The sequence below is a fragment of the Limulus polyphemus genome, unplaced genomic scaffold, assembly GCF_000517525.1.
Source record: "Limulus polyphemus unplaced genomic scaffold, Limulus_polyphemus-2.1.2 Scaffold158, whole genome shotgun sequence".
Taxonomy (NCBI): domain Eukaryota; kingdom Metazoa; phylum Arthropoda; class Merostomata; order Xiphosura; family Limulidae; genus Limulus; species Limulus polyphemus.
This window is the reverse complement of record NW_013665768.1, coordinates 743,017-755,461: the sequence shown is the minus strand read 5'-3', so window position 1 is coordinate 755,461 and position 12,445 is coordinate 743,017.

Here is a 12,445-nt window from a genome sequence, read left to right as displayed (position 1 = left end):
AGTGGGATTGACCGTCACATTATAACGTCCCCACGGCTGAAAGGGCGAGCATGCTTGGTGTAACGGGGATTCAACCCCGCGACCCTCAGATTGTGAGTCGAGCGCCTTATCCACCTGGCCATGCCCGGGCCCCTTGCGGTGTGTGTTCTACATATTTTTCAATGTACCAACAAAGAAAACTTTTGACGAAGGTTTCATTTATATCGGTAATTTTCACTTATGACAGTTCTTTTTTTATCACGTTTACTAAAGTATATTTCACCAGCTTAAATATTTGATGCTAACGTCAATACTAACATCGTAATGATAATTTTAGCAAAACAAAGCTTTCACGAGAATGTTACAAAGGAACTCGAAAAACTGAAACTAGTAATTTTATTTCCACACAATATAATATTTATTTTGTTTCAGAATTCCACAAAAAATTATACAAGAACTATCTACGCATAGCTGTTCCTAAGTTTGAATTAATGGACTAGAGGGAAGGGTACTCTTGGCTGAAAGAATATTGGGACTTGACGGCCGGCCACTCTTGTAGAGAATCCGCGGTTCTAAAATGTGGAGCACGTTTTTACACCAAAGGGTCGCTAAAAACAAATCCTTAGATTCACAGTCCGGGCACACTAATTACTCGGCCCCACCCGACCCCCCAAAAATATGAATATTTTGATAAATTCAGCTGTACTCTACGTAGACAGATTGTTTTACATAGGCTTCAACGTAAAACTTTAAACATCTACATTGCTGTCAATTCATATTTTGATTTAAACGGAGATTTAAACGCTACAAATAAATTCAGAGAATATATATATATATACTGATGCAATATACTTTTTGATAAAAATGTTTTTGTTTTTTGGTTTTTGCTTTACAATTTTTTCTACGATGCACAAAATCATTTTACAATAATAATTCTGCTGTTTGAAAAATTCTTGATTTATCTGGAAATACTTGTCATGCAAAGAACAACAACAATGCATCGTAACTATAAGCAGTGTATGACACGTAGCTTGTTTTGTATATAGACTAAATGACACTGTCTTTATGTCTCTCCCTAAAGGAGGGAGATACACTGAATTTTATTTTCTATGTTTCTTTTTTTTCTGTTTATAATTAGGTTCCCATTCTAAGTTCAGGAGTTCAAAGATCAAATATAACAAAAACACATATTTTTACCTGCAGTTCTCTTATGTCTCCAGCAATTCAAATGACTCTTTACACAACGATACTTTGCGATATTTTCATAATTTGAAACAGGCAGATTTGAGATTCATGCCTTTCTTGCAAATTTACAGGGGTAAAATGTTAAAATATTTAACAAAATTATGGTTGTTAGTCTAATTTTTCTTTGTTTTTAACCCCAAAGCTATGTAATCTATGCTCTGCCTACCGTGAGTATCGAAACCTGATTTTTAGCGTTATAAGCCCTCGACTTACCTCTGAGCCACCGGGAGGGGCGGAGGGCTCTTAGCCTGACATTTCTCTTTATTTTGATCACAGAATAAAGCTGACATATTTGGGATATGTGTCTTTCTTTTGGTTTTAATGGATCCAAAGGTAAAAACATATCGCAATGTACGTAATAAAGAATAGATCTGAACTTAGAGACATTGCCTGCATATGTAAACGTTACAAGGGTTTCTTATTAATAGTGGTTCGATTAACATACAATGCATGACGTTGCGTATATCGTGTCGAAGAAACTTCATGTAAAGTTTTTGTAATTTTGGATAAATCTATTAACTCATAAACTGATATGTATTATATGGTCATAACTTATTATGCTCTAATATATCTTTCTCATATAGAAATCACTAGTTAATACCGTTAATGTCTGTCCTTCTGAAGTATATTATATATATATTATAACTGATGCTTCTTCCCCTGCTTTGAATACCTTTCTCTCTTGAAATATTTTGTATTCCGAGGATCTTATTGGATAAGGTCAATTGGGACAGACGTATTACATTCAGTTGCGAATGTTGGCATTTTTAGTTTACATATGCGTTTTGACACACAGTTTTCTGCATATGTATGCACATAGTTATATCGAATGACACTAATTCGATGACGAGAAACCCAATTTGAGACTAATAATGCTCAGAGACGGCTTGAATGTATAATGAAGAAAACTTTAATATAAATTTAACATAACAGCAAATGTACTACGTTTCGACAAGGTTTTGTCATCATCAGTAACTAACTGTATCATATAAAACACTATTTAATACAGTATATAATGTATTTATGTTAAACATGTAAAAGCACTGATTGTTACGTGTTGTACATATACTAAATGACTAGTTGTATGATATACGTACATCATTTGGCACAGAGTATGTACTGTCTGTATACTATATGACAGTCATTGTATTATTTATTTATATATAGTACATGAACGAACAATATTACACTTAAGCAATATATGACGTGTGATATGTATTGTATATATACAAAATATTAAATACGCTTCTATAGTTATAGTTCTTTTGTAATAATGGGTGGAGGTTGGGTGTTTTACAAAATTAGAAATTACGGGTGTGTTGTTATTAGCAGCCATTTCTTACTTCCCTTTTTAATAACACAGTTTTTAATTACATCGAATTATTAGCAGTTTCAGTGGTAATTGCTAGGAACATCATAGAGTGTAGTGGGGTTTAGGACGATGTGGGTTCTAGCACTTAAACCCTGGCTCCTATTTGAGTTCCTTTATAAGTTTATTGTTTTTCATCTCCATTATTTGAAGTTTCAGTGGTAACTGCTAGGAACATCATAGAGTGTAGTGGGGTTTAGGACGATGTGGGTTCTAGCACTTAAACCCTGGCTCCTATTTGAGTTCCTTTGTAAGTTTATTGTTTTTTATCTCCATTATTTGAATTATAACTGTTACAAAGGATAACCTCAACGTTTTTTTGAAACAATAGCCACAGAAAGTTTCTTTTTAAATCATATCTTTTGTGCTTTCTTGAAAAAATGGTATGATTTTTTCTTGTTTTGTTTCTTATCTTTGTTGTTGGCGCGGTTACCTTTCCATGGAAAGTCGTTTTTACTTTTTATATACTGAATGATATTATATGTAAGCCACAGTATTGACACAGTATGTGTTGTTTATATGTAAGCCCTAGTTGACACATAGTATGGGTTGTTTATATATACATATATATATATATTATATTATGTGTATGCCCTAGATGACACATAGTATGTGTTGTTTATATGTATATATGCTAAATGACACTTCTTATGTTATATGTAAGCCATAGCTGACACATAGTATGTGTTGTTTATTTGTATATATACTAAATGACACTTCTTATGTTATATGTAAGCCATAGTTGACACATAGTATGTGTTGTTTATTTGTATATATGCTAAATGACACTTCTTATGTTATATATGTAAGCCATAGTTGACACATTGTATGTGTTGTTTATTTGTATATATGCTAAATGACACTTCTTATGTTATATGTAAGCCATAGTTGACACATAGTATGTATTGTTCATATGTATATATGCTAAATGTCATTTCCTACATCACACATGAGCCTTATTTGACACACGATGTTTAATTCATACATATTAAACGAGACTAACTGCATTATATAAGCTCTATTTGAAATACAACATTTAGCATATATATACTAAATCAGACTACCTGTATTACATAAGTACTGTTTGACACACAATATGTTTTGTATATATATGTTTATATACCAAGTGGCACTTCCTATATTACATACATGAGCCCTATTTAGTACTAAACGCAGTGTACTAAATGCGATAATTTACGTGTTACGTCGTTAAATTTGTTGTTTTCTGTGTTATCTGTCAGTAACCGTTTTTATTTCACACATATACATAACAGATTTGTGCAGTATTTTAATCTAAAAACCACTAACTCTGTTCTATGCATATGACGTTAAATGGCCATTGTTACCTAAAATCACTTTGTATTATAAACTCACGAACCGTCAACGATTTCTTAAGAATCCATTGGAGAGTAGGAAGTGACCATAGCTTGCTAATACAGTCTATTGGTGGGCGGATGTTACAATCGTTCCTTCTGTGTTTCCGGTGAAAGCACCGTTACGGAATCGACAGCTGGTCTGTCAGTTGTTTGCTTTTTGTTAGGAAGGCTTAAAAAAAAAGAGGAAGAAATGAAATAAGCGAATGCTACGAATGTCGTCATTTACTAGGAAACATTCACATTCAGCGGGTCTACATGGGAACAAATACAGGTGTTGTAGAATTAGGACATGACTTGAGAAGTTGGAAGGGATCCTTTCGACCCTGAACTGTAAACAGGAACTGCTTTATTTTCTGAAGAAAGCTCTTCAGTGTTCATAACAAAAATAAAAAGTTGACAGACGCTGGACCAAGTTCCTGCACTCTAGCGACAGTTTTTTCTCCCGTGAGTAATCCTTTAGCCTGCTGTATACGGTCTTACCATAGCAACGTGACTGTTGGATATATGGTTGTCATGGCAATGAAGGGCTCTGTGAATGAACTCAACAACCATTCATTCACCCACACGTCCACTGGAAGTTTTCAAGAGGTCAGTGGTCACACTGTTGCTATGACAGCAGGATTTTACAAAGCTTCAAGACTAGGGAAGTGCATACTGTTCTTGGTCAGAATACCGTGTATCTCTATATTTATACATAAAATATGTTTATATAAATTTTGTCAAATATAGTGTGTTGCATAAACGTACGTGTATATTTGTGTAATACGTATGTGTATATATACATACATATTGTGTACACTTACAGGTAAAACTGCTGTTTTAGTTTATTCTGGAAACATTGGTTAATTTTTATACATTTATAAAGAAGGTTAATGAATGAATTCCAACATATACTTTCTGAGGAGCTGTGATACAGTTGAACTGTTGAAACTAAGAAACACCAATAAATTTAATACGCCGTATTTTACGTTGAATTCCATTGCACATTATTATGATATCTAAAGTCTCTCGTTTGCATAATAATTACTTAAATAAATGGATTCAGTTCTCGAACTTCTTTAGAGTGCATTCCAACTTCACATATACAGGAAGCTAACTATATAGTTGACACGGACTTGCTAATCCAATTATACGGATTATAAATATTCAGATTTTTACAATGGGATGACGAACTCACATGTTAAAACAATTTTCTGAAAACTAGCTTCATCAAAAATTATTTTGACAATAAGCAACAGTCTGGTTGTTGTTAAGCACAAAGCTTCACTTTAGGTTTTTTTTGCCCACAGTGGGTATTGAAACCTGATTTCTATACCTAAGCCACCAGGTGACATAAACATAGATTTGAGTAACAAAATTTCAATAATTAAACAGATTTACAGCTTGGAACAAAATTACATTCCGATATAGATTTCAGTTACTATAACTTATTATTGAACAACAAACAACACTTTTATAAAATAAATTGTCCCCATTTGTTAACATAAAAACCATCGTCTTTCTTGTAGTCTTGTATTATAAATTTTTTTTAAAAGCTGTGCACTTAAAAACCCAATAATATTATGTATCTACGTTTTACATTTAATCTAACACGAAACATATTGTAAGTTTCATTGTTTGCAGGCCTGGATTAACCATTAAGCAAAATAAGCACGTGCATAGGGCACCAAGGGAAGGGGACACCACAGAGTTTTTCCAGTGCAGGATTTACCATGGTGCAGCTGAACTAGGGCTCCACAAAAAGGGGGCCCCCACAATAAATGAAAACAAACAAACATATATATACATATACAACAAGGTTATATTTAATATACTTGTGGGGTCTGGCCTGGAAGAAAACTGAAGTTTTTAGTCTATTTCGCATTCAGCACTTATTGAGTCTTAATGTCTTATCAGTTAGACAATGGAAGGGTCGAGGGAGAACCATTTTTGGGCTGTGATTAGGGCATCGGTTGGCCTTAATCCGGCCCTGAATGTTTGCAATATCGATATCATTATCACAAATTTTTCATTGACCCCAGAATTTATAAATGACCTTTTTAGTAATATAGACAGAAAGTCACTTAAACATCAGTATCGTTCCTGCATAAAAAAAAATCGATATTGATGATCTGTAACTTTATTAGCTGAGATGAAATAACCCAATCTATAAATCTGACTCGTTCATAATTTATTAACTGACAAAGACTAGATGAAATACATACGATATACAGACCCTATTTCCTTTTTACAGTATCGACAAATTCAGATCGTTTTAACCAAAATGAAGCTGTGACTCATAAAATAATCTCCACAGCATAAAAACCGTTTAAAACATAAATTAAGCTTTAAATTCATATAACTTTGCTGAAAGAAGCTATAGACTGAGTTTGTGTTATGTTTGGACTATAATGAAACAGCACCCGATAAGCCCAACTTACAAAAAAAATTAAATATCATAATCACCAACTCTGTAAATTAAATAAATTGTAGATATTATATGTGGTTATCTAGGTTCTAAAACCATTTAACTGGTTCTAGAGGTTCTGTTTAGTTAAGCTCTGCGACAACAACATAAAAAAATAAAATTAGGGTGATATCATGCACAACGTCTTTAAAATAAAAGAGTCAGTAATACTTGCTGTCATTTAATCTGGAGTTTAACAATAAAGATTTACAAAATAATGTTCTCAAGGAACAACGACTAGCTTGTCTCCAGAGTACAGAACCACAGATTAAAAAAAAGTAACGTTTCCGAATAAATTCATTGCATCCGTTAAAAGCATATTAATGCCATCATTGTCCACATAAAGTTTGTTCAAAATAATACCATATTTAAAAGATTCAATGAAAATTCTGAAGTAATTAACTACTGAATGTAATGTGAGACGAAAAGTGGAAATCTTCTTTATAATAAACAATGTTTAATTTACCAACAATTAAAGTATTAGAAATTCGATCTGAACTTCCAGAAATTATTTCTGGCAAGATAACGAACAAACGTATTTTCAATCTTTTTAATCAAGTTTTTGAATAGTTCTAAAATTAAATTTAAACCAAAGAATAGAAGCAATAACTATATTTAAAATAAGAATTCTTACAAATACAAACGAGAATCATCTATATTATATCTACTTAACCCTTTTATTACCAAGACACTAAGCAGACCTAAAATGGCCTTTATTATTTATGTACGCTTCTCTTTATTTTTCCAACTCGTATATCTATGACGTGTACAGAAAATAATCTAACGTATTCTACCTCCGTGTAATAATTAATTAACAGAGGTACAGTATGTTTTAAAACGAATTTGGAAGGTCACCATGTCACTACGTCCGGTCATGTTCTATCTGCAGACCATGCATATTAACAATAGCTCTGCAGTGTAGTTCCACTTAAAAAGGCTACGTTGTTAGGATGTCACGCGCAAAGCACCCCACCCCTCCTTGCACATTTTTTTTATAATTCATCTAGTATACGAAGACGGCTATGTCGCAGCGCCTGGTCCAACAGTCCAATTGTACAGCAATTCATAAGTACTGTGTATCGCGACTGACTTGACTGTTATGTTTCCATATGTAATAGCTTGTGTACCCGTTTCATTCTCTAACTGCTTGAAGTATGTGACAGTTGAACGGCAGGTATTACTGGAAGCCTTAATTTTCAGAGGAAGATCCTTCTTAATTATGTTGTTTACTGTTATCTGGGCCACCTAGACGGTTTTTGGCAATACCCTTTGTGCTCTTGGATACTCACCTGTTAAAAGACTCCGCACTTTGCTTACCATAGAGGGAGTACGATTTGTTGCACGCCTCTTTCTGGATGGTCCTGGTGTCCCAAGTTGATCCTTATTCCTTTGTCTGCTAATGCTGTTAAGTACAAGAGATGTCCGCGCCTTGGAAATTCTAAATTCCTGATCTGAACATACCCTTATGAATTGCATGTATGAATATTTTGCGTTGGAAAGGGCTGTTACATACACTTCCCAAAAGAGATCAGTTTTAGGTGGCATTATACTACCTACAAATCGTCAAATAATGTCAAAATATAGTTCTGATATGGGGCTAGGCATGGTCTGGAGGTTGGGGCGCTCGACTCGCAATTTGTGGGTCGCAAATTCGAATCTCGTCACCGAACATGCTCGCCCTTTCAGACATGGGGTGCTATAACGTGACGGTCAACTGGTAAAAGAGTAGTCCAACAGTTGGCGGTGGTGGTGTTGACTAGCTTCTTGCCTTCTAAATTAAGGACGGATAGAGGAGATAGTATTCGAGTAGGTCTGAGCAAAATTCAAAAAACAAGCAAAGCTCGGTATTGGCTGCGTTTGTTGGAGACTTGCTGATTTGAATATTTAAAATTATTTTGATATAACTTACTCGACCTTCTGTACAAATTTAGTCAAAATATATATATATATTTAATAAAAGTGAAAATACTTTAAAGGTATTTCGAGTTCCCTTTCAGTGTTTGTAAACCAGTACGCAATAATTACCTTGGTAAATCAGCAGCAACTTAAGTCCGTAATTAGTCAGAGCATTTCCAGGCATTTTAATGGCGTTTAATATATATATATATTTTTGGCCTTCATTTTATCCTTTACAGGGATTATAAGCCTGAATTTCTACTAGCGTGGTGTTTCGCTTGGTTATGAATTAATTTAAATTAAAGTCTACTAATTATACTACATATCTGAATTGATAAATTGAAGCTACCATGATTTAATTCAGGTAACTGAGAAACTATGACATTAACAGCTTGATACTTATCGCTATTAAACAACACAAAACGAAATCTTTACGGTAAACAAAAAAGAAAAAAAAGTGGAGTTATTTAATAGAAACGTTTTTTCACTACAGGTATGTTTGTTTGTTTTGAATTTCGCGCAAAGCTACACGAAGGCTATCTCAGCTAGCTATCCCCAATTTAGCAGTGTAAGACTTGATGAAAGGCAGCTAGTCATCACAACCCACCGCCAATTTTTAGCTACTCTTTTACGAGCGAATAGTGGGATTGACCGTCACATTATAACGCCCCCACGGCTAAAAGGGCGAGCATGTGTGGTGGGACGGGGATTCGAACCGATGACCCACAGATTGCGAGTCGAGCGCTCTAGCCACCTGACCATGCCAGGCCCTACAGAAGAATTAGAAGAACGAAATAGAAAAATAGCTGTTTTTCTTTCTCTAAAAGATGCCCCCCCTCAGTTGCACAGCGGAATATCTGCGGACTTACAACACTAGAAACCGGGTTTCTATACCCGTGGTGGGCAGAGCACAGATAGCCCATTGTGTAGCTTTGTGCTTAATTACAAACAAACAAATCTCTTAAAAGGATGACCTTTCCTCAAATGATTTATTAAAAACGCCATTATTTGACCTGTAAACAATGTAATGTATTTCAAACTTCTCATCATTTAAAAAAATAATAAAAGAATTTTGTAAGGAACGCTTGAGTCAAACAAGGTGAGATTAAATTTCCTTTCAAAACTTTTTAACAGTCGCATTTCATTTATCATCCTATCTATAAGACTTTCTTGTTTAGCAATTCTGTCAGTAAGGCAATTCTTTAGCAGTACTAACTGTAGGACCTTCCTTCTTTGGCAAACCTATCTGTAAGGCCTTCTTGTTTAGCAATTATATCTGTAAGTAATTTGCTATTTTGTAATTCTAGCCATAAGAGTTTTTTCTTAGCTTTAAGACTTTTCTACTTGATCAAACTTGTTTAAGGTTCAGGTAAATATTTTTGAATTAATATCGTACAATTTCTTGCTAGAGGTATAATTACGAATCAATTAAAATTACCTGAATTTGTTTTCCTTATAGTTAGAGAAATCGATTGAGATTTATAGAGTGGACTTTAGGTACAAATGAAGACACATGTACTTGCTTGAGGCCGCAACAATGACTCAACACATCACGTTATAGATATGTTTCAGTCAGTATACTCCGTATGTTATGGAAATAGGTCATCCTATCGTAATAATATGTTGTACATACGTTTTGTAATCTTAAATTCTCAAGATCTATATCACTGTTTAATTAAACTTATAGATTAATTTTTGATCTGAAACGTTACATTTATTGAGAAAACTGGATGTGAAGAAACGGCTCTGTTTCAAGTTGTTTAATGATGAAGCATATACGATCTTTTAAAATATAAATATAGCATTAACATGTATGATGTATGGAGAATATTTTACAATTACTAACTTCCAAATCACATTTCGAATTGTCTCCGATATTATTCAAGCGTTGTTCAATGATGTGCATTCCATGAACTTACAGAGTATTTTATGTTGTTTGTAATGTATTTTTCTCACCTTAATCGTGGTAAGAAATAATAAAATTTTATTCTATCTTCGACAAAAAAAAAGAAAGACCCGATTTACTTTTGAAAAACTTTTAAATGTAATTCTTTTCCAAGATAAGTTTAATAAACCAAACTCAGTTGTTTCAAAAAAGAGGCTTACAGTTGTATTCGAGAGAGCTTTACTAAATCGCCATAATCAGAAAAAAAATTTAGTCGAGGCTATCTGTAAAGTGTGCTTTCAACTTTCGAGATCTTAAAAGTGTTATGTTACGATAAAATATCAAGTTCTATTGTTGTCTAATCAGTTAAAATGAAACTCTAATGTACGACACAACAAATTCGATATTTCTAGATATGACAAAACAAAGAATGTTTATAATTTTGCTCATAGATTGATTAAGCAATGTAAACCTAAATATGACAGTTTATCTTGATATTACTTGATTTTATTTAGGACTAGAATTGAAATACGAACTAGGCTTCTGTTGATCTCAGTACTAGTAGTTTGTTGATAAGAGGAAGAGCTGATTAAGCACACCTGAAATTTAAATGATGGTGGACATTGATTACTAGACGATTTTATGTACTGAAACCCTGCGTGTATTTATATTCGAAATTTTCTTTGTTTCGAAAATTATTGTTGTTTTTATTTCATTGTTTTCTATTTAATTTTCATATTTTCAAATGAAAGCTCATACTAAATCTTTAAAATAATGTAATACACGACAGATAGTGTTGATATAAAAATTCCCAACATCATGTGGACAGTTATTTTGTGATTAAACATGGTTATCAGAATGTATCTACCTCTGTGATATCATAATAATTATGTACTGAGAAAGCGTGTTACACCAGTCAATTATAACAGATAAATTAACATGGAACACTCAACTTAAAAGACTATTTTTGTTTTGCTTCTATTTAGTTAATATATAAAATATGTTTAAAATGCTTAATGAATAGACTTGCTTTCGTGCTGATGTATATGCTTATGCTATGAGTGTTTTGACACTCACTGAACGTCATGCCATTTTTGAAGGAGTACATTCTAGTATAAACTAACTATTCTTATTACTAATTGCAATATGTGTATAAGAAAGAAATGCAATTAGACAAGCTAGTAAAATAATTATTTTTTTAAATATATTACTGAGGATAGTGTTAGTGGCCGTTATTGAAAGGAATATTTAATTACCACTTGACATATTTTGACTAGTGTCTCACGTGAGGTGATTTCTTTCTCTCAATAAGGAAATTGAAGTTTCAGATCTTATGTCTTCCCACCAAACAGCTAGCGACGTCTCCCAGGAAACAAAAAGGAAAAAAAAAACTCGTGGAAATTTTTCGAGGAAGGAGACGTATAATAAAAATAATTCCTTTACGGAATAAATTAATGGGTATTTCTTGAAACAAATAGCTAAATATGTGAACATAGTGTTTTGTTAGCATACATGGAACAAATAGTTTATGAGACATACTTTGAATCAAATAATTAAGAATATTTATCTTCATACAAATAGAAAGTGAAGTTTTGAATTAAATGAATAATTAGATTGTGCTTTGAAACAAAATAGGAAAAAGATATTCCTTGTAATAAGTACCGAATGATGAGTCATTTAGGTACAGAATTAATGGGGTAACGCTTGAAATAGTTATTGAAAGACGTATCTTGTGAGGAAAAACGTCGAATCTCGTGACACAAGTCCATAATGATAAAACTTGTCTTGCAAAAAAAAAGAAAAATAATAATAAACAAATCCCGTACAAATAAAAGCAATAATAACCTGTGAAACTGATAAATAATGGTGATCTTATGAAAAATTAAATGATGTCTAATTCTTGCATCACACAAATAATAGTGATCCCTTGAATTAAATGAATAATAATGTACCAGTGAATCAAACATATAATTGTGGCCTCTTGAAACAATTAAATAATGAATTTATGAATCAAATAAAAAATAGTATTTTTCATGAAACAAACGAATGATAATGAATCCCTGAACCAAATAAATCATTGCTTTCTCTTCAAACAAATAATAATGATGAAACCAAGAAACAATTAAATTGAGCTGGCCCCTAGAAACATACTAACATAAGTATATCTTACGAAATAAAGAAAACATACATTTCAAGATTTGAATCAATGTAAATCATATATCCTGTTAATGAATATATAATGATGAATC